The following is a 13,305-nucleotide window of genomic DNA, read 5'->3' as shown; positions in this document are numbered from 1 at the left end:
AAAGATAATCAAGGACTGGCCCTGTGGGGTCTCCAATGTCTAGAAATGGAAAATATAGGGAGAAATTGGAAGAGAGACAGTGAAGCAAGGGAAGAAAAAGGGGAAGTGTTGTCTAATATACCAAATTATCTTAAACATTACAAGTACTTAAAATATCACATAATCACAAATTCTTTTATTTTTTAAAAATATTTTATTTATTTATTCATGAGAGACACACACAGAGAGAGAGAAAGAGGTAGAGACACAGGCCGAGGGAGAAGCAGGCTCCATGCAGGGAGCCTGATGTGGGACTCCATCCCGGGACTCCAGGATCACACCCTGGACTGAATACAGGTGCTAAACCGCTGAGCCGCCCGAACTGCCCCACAAATTCTTTTATAACTTAACACAAATATATGGGGGCACCTGGGTGGCTCAGTTGGTTAAGTGTCTGACTTTTGATTTCAGCTCAGATCATGATCTCAGGGTAGGGAGATAGAGCCCCCCATCCAACAACTCACGGGGTGTGGAGTCTGCTTGGGATCCTCCCTCCCTCTTCCTCTGCCCCTCTCCCTCCCTCTCTAAAAAAACCCAAATAACAACAACAAAAACAACTTAACACAGGTATAGAGTCCCATAGATTTGATTTCTATTGTCTCTGTATGTAATTCTAAATCTCCCCAGGATTACAGATACTTAACTTTGGAAATAATTATATCATCCAAATAATTTCAAGGTTGCTTTTCCAAAGGAGTATTTTGGAATTATCTTTGCAGCTATACATTTCCAACTAATTAGTATTGCACATTGACCAGAGATATTGGGAAGGTGTGATATAGAAGCTGCAGACATCACGGTGTGGGTTCTCACCACCTGATTGCCATGCTGAGGTGCTCTTTAGTCTCTCATGAATTTAGAGGGTAGAGGGTAGGGTAGGCACATAACTCAGCTCCCAGGGGTTGAATTTCTTTACATTCCTGTCAGGCTGGAGTCTTAAGTGACCACAGGGAGCGACAGCACTTGATTGGACTTTGCATTTCTTTATCTTTCGAGCTTGTGTCAAGGTCTTTTGCTGGAATTCCGAACCTAGGGTTTGAAGAGCCTTCCAAAGGGTCTTCTGTGGATAGAACCTAGGGATCTGTGAACTTGGATGGGGAAAAAAATTACTTTATTTGCATTAACTTTTAATTCTTGAAATTATTAATTATTTAATTATTATTAATTATTTAATTCTTTAACTTGAAATTCAGGAGTTTCTTCAATCATTTGAATGTAGGCAACAAATCACGCTCATATCAGTCATACCCTGACTTTCAATCACAGATATAATCACAGATATTATTATACTGCCCTACAATTATTTCAGATATCTAAAAATGTTATCTATGCTCCTCACTACTTTAAAATTGCATAGTTCTTAGATCTGACACTATATCTTTTTTATTGTTGGTAAATGAGCACAAACACGTAAAACTGTATTTCAGTATGATTGGTACCTTTTGTAATCTTTTGTATTTTATTTTATGTACTTATAATTCTTATTTTATTTTGAGGAGGGACTTCATTAGACCGCCAAAGGGGACAATGGTGCCGAAAGGCAGAGAAACTCTGGTGTCTCTGAATCTGTGTCTTAGCATTCTTTCCATATACTTCTCACTCCTTAGCACCACGTAACTCCTAAAGATAATGTAATCATATTCTACTGGATATCTTGGAGAATTTAGTCAATGGAATTCTCTTTGTTCACAGTATCTTTTCTCCTCTGAGGTTTTACATTTTTAGGTAGTGAAGTCTGCTATTATTGCTTTTTTCTCCGTGGCTTCCAGGTTTTGAGTATTTCCTGGAAAGACCTTCCCCACTACAAAGGTATAAAAGTACTATACTCTCCAACATCCTCTTCCAACATTTTAATTCTCTTTTTGTTTTGTTTTTTATCTAGCACTTTTAACCAATTGGGATTTATTTTTATGTCTGTTGTGATGTGTGAACCTGAATAAAGGAAACCTTATTTAAAACAGAGTTGGGGGATCCCTGGGTGGCTCAGTGGTTGAGCATCTGCCTTCGGCCCAGGGCATGATCCTGGAGTCCCAGATGGAGTCCCACATCAGGCTCTCTGCATGGAGCCTGCTTCTCCCTTTGCCTATGTCTCTGCCTCTCTCTCTGTGTCTCTCATGAATAAATAAATAAAATCTTTAAAAAAAATAAAAATAAATAAAACAGAATTGGGAGGCCCAAAGAGGGAGGTCTCATGCCCTGCTACAGTTGCAGACCCCAATAGGAAGAGGACAACTTTCCTACTCCAGCAGGCAGGGGCGGAGGGTGGGTGGGTGGGGGGATGTGGGGGTGGAATTTCTCCTTGCTCAGCAATAAGCTCAGCCAATAAGAAAATACCACAATTCAGTCAATGGGAAACCATCACCACCCTAGATTTTGGCTTTCCTTTAATAGACTTCCATTCAAAGCAGCCCCTCTCCTTTTCTCTTTAAAGTAAGTTTCTTCTCCTTTTACCTCTGGACTTGCCTCTGGTTTGCCATGGTTTACGTGTCTTGGATTGCAATTCCTCTGCTATTCCCAAATAAACCCATTTTTGCTGGTAAAATAACTGGCTGTTTTATCTTTAAGGTCAATAGATGTAAGGATCTAAGTTTTTAATTTGTTCTCCTTAAATGGTAACCAAATATTCCAAAACCATTCATTGAATAATCAATCTTTTCCTTATGTACCATTTTTTAGAAGCTTTGTTGAGTTACAACTGAATTTATTATGTAATAAATTCTACATATTAAAAATATGTAATTGGATACATTTTGACGTGTGTATACATCCAGGAAACCCATCACCACAACCAAGATAGTGAACTACTCTTATTTCTTAATATCTTCAATTTTACTTATTTATCTTTTGAATAGTCAGCACATTTACACAGTTGAAAATGTAAAGACATAAAATGTTTTATTGTAAAAAGTTTCATTACTCATAGCCAGTCCCAGCCTTAATTGCTCATTTCCCTCTCTAGAGGCAGTGTCATTAGTTTCTTTTGTATCCTTATAGAGATGTTTATTTACACATATATTTAATTTTAAAATTTAATTTGATTCATTCTGCCCCCAATGTGGGGCTTGAATTCACCACCCTGCGATCAAGAGTGGCATGCTATACTGACTGAGCCAGCCTGGTGCCCCCATATATTTATTATAATATAGCAATTATACCTCAGTAAAATTGCTGGAAATATGGTAAATGAGGAAAAGATTGACTACTCAGAAATAGAAATATTTATGCACATATAAGCAAATATATGTACTATATCCACATAAAATGGCATATAATACACATTGGTTTGCACCTTCCTATTTTTTAAAAAATATTTTATTTATTTATTCATGAGAGACACAGAGAGAGGCAGAAACACAGGCAGAAGGAATGCCCATGGGGGGTCCAATGTGGGACTCAATCCCAGGACACTGGATCATGCCCTGAGCCCAAGGCAGACGCTTGACCACCTAACCACCCCGGTGTCCCCCTGTTTTTCTCTTACTAATATATTTTGGACATCATCCCATACCTACATTTAAAAATTTCTTTATTCTCTTTCACTTCTTATAATCCTATTGTATGTATATACTCAACAAATATTTATTAAAAACACTATATGTGAAGCACTTTTCTAGGCTCTGATATAATAGTGAACAAAACAAATTCTTTCCCTCATAGAGGTTATATTCTAATGAAATCTATCATAATTTATATAATCAGTTCCCTAATAGTGAATATTTAAGTGGTTTTCAATCTTTTGCTGCTATAAATGGTGCTGCAATGAATACCTTGTATATGTCATTTTACACATGCACAATATTGAAAGAACACAATTCTAGAAAAGGAATTTATTGGTAAAGGAATACATACATTTGTAATTGATATGATCAAAGTATTCTTGGTAGGGGATTATCAGTTTATAACTCCTACTAATATTGTATTGATAGTGCTGGTCCTCCATGCGTTGTTCTATGTGGATTCTTATTTTTTCCAATTTTAATAGGCAAAAAAATGACAAATAATTGTAGAATTATGTGTTTCTTCTGATTGACAATACTAGGCATCTTTCCATATATTTAAGAGTCATTTCCTATTTTTTTTCCTTTTTATCTATTGTTAATCTTTTCTTGCTGATTTGTAGAATAGATGTATTAGGAAATTTTGGCTTTTCTTCTGTGATTTAAATTTCTAATATTTTGACCAGTTTGTCATTTGTCTTTTGATTATGGTTATTATGGGTTTTGCTATAAATAAATTCTGATTTTTATAAAATTGAAATGATCAATTTTTCCTTTTGTGGTTTAGGGGAGGTTTTTATAGTACTTAGAAAATGTTTCCTCACTGCAGGATTATAAAAGACTGCAATGAATTGTTCTTGAATTTTTATTACTTCATTCTTTGAATTTAAATATTTAATCACATGAAATTATCTTCCATAAAAGATCTGGCCTAATTTTTTTCCATATGGCTTTCCCAACACAACTTATTAAATAACCTTTCTTTTCTCCATTGATTTTAAATGCCATCTTTATAACTATTAAATTTCCACATATAGTTTCCGCCTTTCTACCATGATCCATTGATCTGTCTCCATCTTCAGTGTATCAATACCACAGTTTTAATTACTGTAGCTTTATAATATAAAAACCTTTTTTTCCCTTTACTACTCTTGTTTTTCACAATTGTCTCCACTATTCTTGCTTATTTTTATGTATACTTTAAAATTAGTTTATATATTCCAATATCTAATAATTGGTTGGGACTTCCCACGAGCTTAATATATAGCATTTTCTTTGTCCACATTCTGAACAAGTTGAGAAAAAACATAAAGAGTTAGGCTTATGGGAAATGAAAATATAACCTTTGTTAAAGACCAAGGGTGAGTTGAGTAGCTAAATATACTTCTAAAGAAACTTGTAAGTGATACCTTGAATCAAAGGTAACCTCTTGAGGTGGGAGCTGTTCAGGCAGGACTTTGGAACCAATGCTCCTTGTAGTCTGCTCACTTCCAACAAAACAAAACAAAACAAAACAAAACAAAACAAAAAAGGTATGAACCAAGAAGGTTGATTTTATTTTTCCCAAATTTGTCAGGAGACACGAAGCAGGAGTCAGTAGGAGTAGGAAAGAGGCCTTGAAAGTTACCCCTCCGTGGGAAAGGAAATTGAAGCTTTCCCTTCTAATAATTTGATGCTGGTAGGAGCTAATTATTGCTCCACCTTTTAAGATGAGAGACATAATACACAAAGATGTCCAGAAGTGATATAGAGACATCTTCATCTTCTACCTCAGTTCATTCCATATGCAGTCTTTCTTGACTTTGACAAATCCCCTACATTATTTATTTTGGAATATTCTCTTACTCCAACATAAACATGAGAAGTTATAAATTTCTCCCTTGATCTGGGTTTTTCCTTCATTAAAATGATTTAGAAATAATCTTTAATATAATCTCACAGACAAATAATCCTTGGTTCAAACTCCAACTGCTTCCAGTTACAATTTCAACACTGAGTTTAACTTTCTCCAGTGGTCCTTGTTTTAGGACAGCATCATCTACTTTTCTTGGCATCTGCTACACAGTTTGGCTCTGATTCTCTCACCTCAAATTAATTAACCCCAAAGTGATGCCAACCTGCATGCATAGTTCCTCTATATGGGGTGTTTTTCTTGACCTTGACTGGCCGGTGTCTATAGGATTATTGCTTTGGATCTTAAAACTGGAAGAGAAAGACCCAGCACCTTTTCAGATTTGCTGAACTTGTAGCTAGAATTAAACAAGGCTAATTATCAACCCTACACCTGTTCTACTACCCAAGAGATCTGGCTGCACTAACACTGATCTGCCTTTTGTAGGAATGTGTCTCTTCAAGGATCACTGAACCCCTCCTAATGCACATGTTCCTCTGGTTCCCCTTAGCCCTCCAACTCTTGTGCTCCAACTTGAGACACATGACTGTGGAATTCCAGTGCAGGGGCTTTATTCCCAAACATATGCTCTGAAACAAAATAATGCTTACTTTTATATCATTGTATTAATAGGGCAAGTGGCCCTAGGAAGAGAAAGAATAATCTTAAATGTATGTCATTACTGGAATCAAAAGAGAAGAATGAATTTATTTTTGAATGTGCTGATGAAAAGGAATTCAACTTTGTTGCATAACCTCCTAAAGAACTAATGCAAGTCACGATTATAACAGGCTTTTATGGTCAGACCGTGTGTGTGTGTGTGTGTGTGTGTGTGTGTGTGTGTATGGTTTTCTCTTTCTTTCTTCTTTCTCTTTCTTTCTTTCTTTCTTTCTTTCTTTCTTTCTTTCTTTCTTTCTTTCTTTCTTCCTTCTTTTTCGTCTTAGTTTAAAAAATCATTATCTTTGTGCTACCAAGTTCAAACACACTCCACTTAAGAGCTTGTTAATGTTCATCACAGCATCTGTGTTGTATTTTGGGAGGTCCATGGAACTTAATTAGAAAGAAAGTTGGCTCTAATTTCGTCTTTTATTTAGTACCCCCCACTTGAAAAAATAAAGACTGGCTGTTTGAAGATCCTTTAAAAAATTATTCTTTAGTTTCCTTTTGATTTGTGTTTATTGCTCAAAGTCTTCCCAGGGGAGGGCTGGAGGCAACCGTAGGACAGTTAAGGCGTTCTGTTCTATCCCTTTTCTACCCAAGGGCTCCAGATAACAGCCCTGAAGAAGGGAACACATTCAGGCCTCACAGCAGGATGTCAGCACTTTATAATAACCTCTCCCACAGCCCGAAGCTCCCAGCACTATTCACTTTGTACTAGTACCCTTAACCCAGCACAAAGGAAGACTTTGAAAGTCCCTGGACCCCACATCCCTGCTGAGAGCCCAAGGATGCAGGATACTGCACAGCAGTCTTCAAAAAGCCCCCTAATTTTATTTCCATCTCTGATTTCTGGGCCAGAGTCTTCTGCTTGAACGAAGGGGAGAACAGCTGTGTAAATAAATACAGATAACTGCAACAAGCTGAATGCTTTCCCCAACTGCCTGCTATACTCATATGGGCTCTCCCCTGATTGTGTAGGAGGGGTTAAGACATGCAGCCAAAGTGATGCGATATATGGTATTCTTCAGGGAGGAGAGTGTTCTATTTAAATAGGGATGCTGGGTTTCCAGGTAACCAGAAACAGTTAACTGAATCCTATTATTGTAGTTAGGAACTTTCAAAAAGCCTGTTTTCCTAAAATCTATCAATTACCCAGAAAACAATTACTGAGTATCTACTACACACAAAGAAAGCATGTTTCTGAATGTTTATGGGGACACTTGGCAAACCTCAGCAAGGTCTGTCTGTGCTGTTAAGCCTGTGGATCAGAGTAAAGGGATAAATAATGATTAAAAGTATAGTTTCTGAAGTCAACTGGTCTAGGCTTGAGCTCTAACTCCATTGCCTACTTGCTGTGCGGCCTTGGGCAACTGGCAAACCTTTTCTGAGCTTCAGTTTCCATATGTCTAATATTATTTTCCATATATTATCATTGTGAAAATTAAGTGATGTAATGCACAGTGCCTGTCCCAGAATAAACTTTCAATATAAAGATTAGCTATCATATTAGATAGGACATAGACTAAGCTGATGTAGAAAAAAAAACTGACCTCAAATTCAGCAGCATAGTATAATAGAGGTTTATTTCTCTGTCTAGGGCTAGGAGGTCTGGGGCTGTAAGGACATCTCTGTCAACTTTAACAAGTAGCTTCATATCTAAGGCCTAGATGGTGGCTCAGCTCTTACCACATCCCTGCCAACAAGAAAAGGAGAGGGCCAGGGAGAGTGTACTTATTCCTTTTAATGGTACAACCCAGAAGTGGCACATACTATCTCTTGTTACGTTCCATTTGCCAGAGCTTAGTCATGTCATTGTGTCAAGCTGCATTAGAAGGGTGGGAACTGTAGTGTCTGGTTAGCCATATGTTCAGCTACAACTCATAATTGCTATTGTGTGAGATAGTGGGCTGCAAACCATCCCAGCCACCGCTGTCATTGTTAGCTAGCCATAAGGCTAGTGATAATCACTGCTATAGGAGTCTGGGAAGATCCTAGGAAGTAGACTCTTGTACACATTGGTAAGGGAAAAAAAATTCCAGTGGAGAGATAGAGAGCTTAGAGACATCAAAGAGGGGATTTGTTTGGAATATATTGAGAAGCCTAGATTATTTGGAGTGTAGCATGCAATAAAAGAATTGTGTGGAAAGCCAAGCCAGAGCATAGGTTGGCAGTAGCTCATGAAGGGCTTGAGACATTTATACTCTATTTTTCAGGCAGTGAAGAGATATACAGATTTCTTTAGTAGGGGAGGGAAAGATAGGGGATGGGCTTTAAGAACATATGGAATAGCCGTGAATAGGTAGGATGTGAATGAGCAATTGGAGAAGTCATTTTAACAAACCAGAGATAAGATTTTGAGGGCCTGACCTGGGCCCTGGTGATGGTAAGATTACTAAGAGCCAGTTGGGAGGCATTTTTGGAACTAGGATCAACGGGATATGAGAACTGACAGAGTACAGGTGTGAGGAAAATGGGTCAAGACTGACCCCAGAGACACCTGGGTGGCTCAGCGGTTGAGCATCTGCCTTTGGCTCAGGGTGTGATCCCGCAGTTCCGGGATCGAGTCCCACATCGGGCTCCCATGAGGAGTCTGCTTCTCCCTCTGCCCGTGTCTCTGCCCCTTTCTCTGTGTTTTTCATGAATAAATAAATAAAATCTTAAAAAAAAAAAGACTGACCCCAGATTTTCAGCCTTGGTTTTCATCAGTGATGCCATTAATAAGGACAGGGAAGCCAGGAAGAGGGGAGAGAAGAGCTAGGGTAGGGTAAGATTTTGTAGGCAAGTAAAAGAGTTTAATGGCACCCTTATAATGAAATGTATTTATTTTTGATAGTTGTTTGTTTACTCATTCCTCCACTAGTCTGTAAACTCATCTATAGCTGCAAAACAAACCATTTCAAACTTTGTGGAATGAAGTAGGCGAAAAAGGTCATTTATTATTATTATTATCTTTTATGGTTCTGAGGGTCGACTAGACTTGGCTAGGTGATTATCCCTGAGTCTCTCATTCAGTTATAGCCAGACTAGGACAGAGACTGGAATTATCTCAAAAACTCTGATGTCTGGTAGTTGATAGTGGCTATCAGCTGAGCCGTCAGCTGGGCCTATCAGCCAGGACATCTCTATGTGACCTTGCCGTGTGGCCTGGGTTTCCTCACAGCACGGGTATCGGAGTCCAAACACACATTCCAGAGAGAGCCATGGAGAAGCTGTGTTGCTGTTTATCACTGCATCACTCGGGCATTTCTACTGCATTCAGTTCATTAGAAGTGAGTTACTAGGGCCACATTCCAGGGCTTGATGAGGGGAATGTGAAAAATGTGTGGACATGTTTCAAGCTACCGCGCTCTGTGAGGACAGGGCCCTAACCCTGTTAAAAACCACGTGTTTAAAAACCACGATATTGGGACACCTGGGTGGCTCAGTGGCTGAGCGTCTGCCTTCGGCTCAAGGTGTGATCCCAGGGTCCTGGGATCAAGTCCTGGATTGGGCTCCCTGCAGGGAGTCTGCTTCTCCCTCTTCCTATGTCTCTGCCCCTCTCTGTCTTTCACGAATAAATAAATAATTGCTTTTTTAAAATAAATAAAACCACTATATTACCAATGCTTAGGAAAAAGTAGTATATGGTGTGGTCAATGAAAGTTCGTTGAACAAGTGAATGAAGAACAAAATCAATGTGTTTCAGTGCCACAGATTATTCACGATAAAGACTAGGGAATGTTAGCTCTTCTTGTTGATTATTAGTGGGCCACCTGTGTGGCCACCATATCCACTCGGTTTTCAATAGCTGCCACTAACACCACTGGCGGGGCGAGAACATTGCGCCTATAGGGTCGTTGGCTCTTGAGTATGGCCCAAGTGGATCTGAAAGGTGTTAAAAGATCAACTGAGGCATATTAAAAATTTTAAGAGTTTATATGAACAAAAATCTGCTTGAATGGGTAGCATCCAATCGATCAAGACAGAAAGGAGCTCCAAGGAGCTGCACAAAATGAGAGACTTCTATAGGTAGAAGGGAGCAGAACAAAGAAGTTATATGAGGCAAAAAAAAGCCGGTTGGTTATTGCAAAGCTACTTTCCTTGGCTCATGCTGATCAGGTGATTCCTGACTAAGATTCTCCTTCTCAGAGGCCACAAACTATAATTCTCAGTTTGGTGCCATGGGGCCTAGCCTCTCCAGTCTGGTTTCTAAGTCAGAGCCATTCTCATCTCGAACCCAGTCTGGTTCTTAAGTTGGACCCAGCTCGACCAGGACCAGTTTCAAAGAAGACCCAGTCTGACCCTGGCTGGTTTCCCAGCCAGCCCACCTCCAGATGCAGCGAGGAAGCAGCCAGCTCAAGGGGCAGCACAGATACCTATGTTTGGTTGCTCTGTTGCTCCTGGGGGGATCCTTGGGGTCTCCTCGGTTCCCTCTCCTGATACTAAAACTGTTAAAAGATAAACCGAGGCATATGAAACATTTTAAGAGTTTGAGCAAAAAAACTGATTTAAATTGGGCAATATTCAGTCCAGTTTCAGACAGAAAGGAGTGGCAGGGAGCAGTACAGAATGAGCCGTTTACAGGTGGGAGGGAGCAGGAACAAGGAGTTACAGGAGGCAAAAAAAGCAGGTTGGTTATTGCAAAGTTATTACTTTCCTTTAGGAAGCAGCAGGGTCTTTCGGGCGATGACCCAGCTGACCCAACTTGTGCTATCAGGTGAGTCCTGAGTTAGATGGCAAATCTGGGAGAGTTTGCCAATGTGGGGCTTAGCGCAAGGTATTCTACTTTGGGCCTGTTGTTTTGTTTTTAACAGAGGCAACACCTGAGTCAAATCTCACATCCTACAAGGGACTGATTTCTTTTACTGAAACATAAAGGATATAGCTATTTTTTCCCCCTGATGCATAACAAATTACCATGAATTTAGTGGCTTAAAACAACACTCATTTATTAGCTCATAGTTCTGTAAGCAAGAAGCCTTGGGTTCTCTGCTTAGGGTCTCCTGAAGCTCAAATCAAGGTGTTGGTCAGATTTCATTCTCATCTAGAGCTTAAGGCCTCCGGCCAAACTCATGTGTTTGAAGAAAAATCCAGTTCTTTGTGGTTATAATACTGAGGTCCCTGTTTCCTGGCTGTCAGCTGAGGGTCACTCTCAGGGATAAGAGACCATCTGCATTTCTTGCCATATGATCCCCTCCATCATCAAAGCCCCAGTGGAGAATTTCTCTCTCATTGAATCCTTCTCTTATGCTTCAAATCTCTCTGATAGTCTGTCTCTGATCTCTAGACCCAGTTTTAGAGAGCTAGTGTAATTGGGTCAGGCTCACCTGGGTAATCTCCCTCTTTTAAAGTCAACTGATCTGGGGACTTAATTACGTCTGAAATTAGTATTCGAATAACTAGGAGTTGCCAGTATGCGTATCTGAATAACTGGAAGGTATGCGTACACCAAGGGCTAGGAATCTTGGAGGCTATTTTAGAAGTCTGCTACCACAATGGGAAATTCCCCAAACAGGAAAGTGTACAGACAGTTCCAATATTGGAAATAAAAAACTCTACAAATGTCTACCACAGGAGGCAAGAGAACAAATGAAGACACAGGAGAACTAAAAGGTAAGCATCTGAGATTGAAGTTATGAATTCTACTAAGCAACTACAGATGGACAAAGCAGTGAGGAGCAGTGCTGAGAGCCTGGCTGAGGTTTGTTGCAGAAAATGTCACTAGAGACCCTTGATGTTCTTAATGAGTTTCTTAAACAATTAGCAGCAGCAATGAGTATAAAAAGATGAAGCTGGAAAAATTGAACGGAAATGTTTGCATAGTATGAGGACTGACAAGACAAACAGCATTGGTCATGTAAATAGAGGATCATGGTAAAAGTGCTATTGCAAGAAAGGAAGCTGGAGATCTGAATTCTCCTTAGCTATAAGGTGAGAGGTTTTTTTTTAAATTTTATTTATTTATTCATGAGAGAGAGAGAGAGAGAGGCAGAGACACAGGCAGAGGGAGAAGTAGGCTCCATGCAGGACCCTGATGTGGGACTCGATCCCGGGACTCCAGGACCATGCCCGAGGCCGAATGCAGGTGCTAAACCACTGAGTCACCCAGGGATCCCATAAGGTGAGAGCTTTGCTCTACAACCCAGCAATTGCACTAGTATTTATCCAAAGGGTACAAAAATAGTGATCCAAAGGGGCATTGCACCCTAAAGTTAGTAGCAGCAATGTCCACAATAGCCAAAATATGGAAAGAGCCCAGATGTCCGTCAACAGATGAATGGAATAAAGATGTGGTATGTGTATAAAGAAAGAAAGAAAGAAAGAAAGAAAGAAAGAAAGAAAGCAAGCCTTAAGCTATACGTCTGAAATTAGTATTCGAATAACTAGGAGTTCACAGTATGAGTGTCTGAATAACTGGGAGGTATGCATACACCAGACACAAGAAAAGGGTTTTTTTTAAAGTATTGCTCTCAGGGAAATGGCAATACTTAATTAGAATTTGGGGGGGAAAAGGAAAGCAAGAAGGAATATCCTATATTCCTATAGAAAAAACAAGGGGAAAAGTCAAAGAGGCTAAGCTCCCTTGCTGCCCGCACCATACTCCTCAAGCTCTAGCTCAGGTCCTGCCTTTATCTGTGAGAGTCTTCCCAACTCATGAACCTAAAGGAGGGAGACAGGAGCTGCTTGCCCCATATTAACAAGCACTCGCACACCTACCTTAGCCAGCTCCTAAAGATTTTCCCCAGAAGCACTCTGAATGAGAAATGCTGAAGTCTCCTATTCCATGCTGCATTTTTAAATTAAAGATTCAGGACCCAGCACCCATCTCAGATCTCTTAGCTCTGAGAACTCATCCAGCCCCTGTACTCAGAATTTCACATATTGCACAAGGGGATTATGGAAGAGGCCAGGAAGGTCAGAGGTAGACACAAGAGTCTCTTGCCCATTTTGTTCTCTGGGAAATATGTGTGAAACAACTGTTTTTAGACAATGTACAACCAGTATCAGAGAACTGTAGCCCCCGAGAGAAGGGAAATAAATGAAATTATTTTGATGATGACCCCTATGATATTTTTCTCTGGAGGCATTTACCAGACTCCAGGCCATGGAAGTGGAAAGCAAGCAGAGCACAGTGGTCTCACTGAGAAGAAGCGATCTGCAGTAAAGTTTACGTAAAATAAAGTGGCTGAAATTTGCAGGGCAGTGAAAACAGAACAATGCAGATATATAGTTTAGAGT

General features: G+C 39.7%; 1 long non-coding RNA gene across 1 annotated transcript; it reads right to left on the bottom strand.

Moving 5' to 3' along the window:
• Window positions 1-209: 209 nt before the first annotated feature.
• Window positions 210-12,893, bottom strand: LOC129509828 (uncharacterized). Its single transcript, XR_008664410.1, has 3 exons — window positions 12,784-12,893; window positions 4,946-5,023; window positions 210-1,127 (listed from the first exon to the last, which is right to left on the bottom strand). It is a non-coding gene; the product is annotated as an uncharacterized LOC129509828 (long non-coding RNA).
• Window positions 12,894-13,305: the final 412 nt, after the last annotated feature.

The sequence above is a fragment of the Nyctereutes procyonoides genome, unplaced genomic scaffold (assembly GCF_905146905.1).
Source record: "Nyctereutes procyonoides isolate TBG_1078 unplaced genomic scaffold, NYPRO_anot_genome, whole genome shotgun sequence".
In the NCBI taxonomy this organism is placed as follows: Eukaryota; Metazoa; Chordata; class Mammalia; order Carnivora; family Canidae; genus Nyctereutes; species Nyctereutes procyonoides.
The sequence above is the reverse complement of the archived record's forward strand: the minus strand, read 5'-3'. Positions and strand labels throughout refer to the sequence as shown.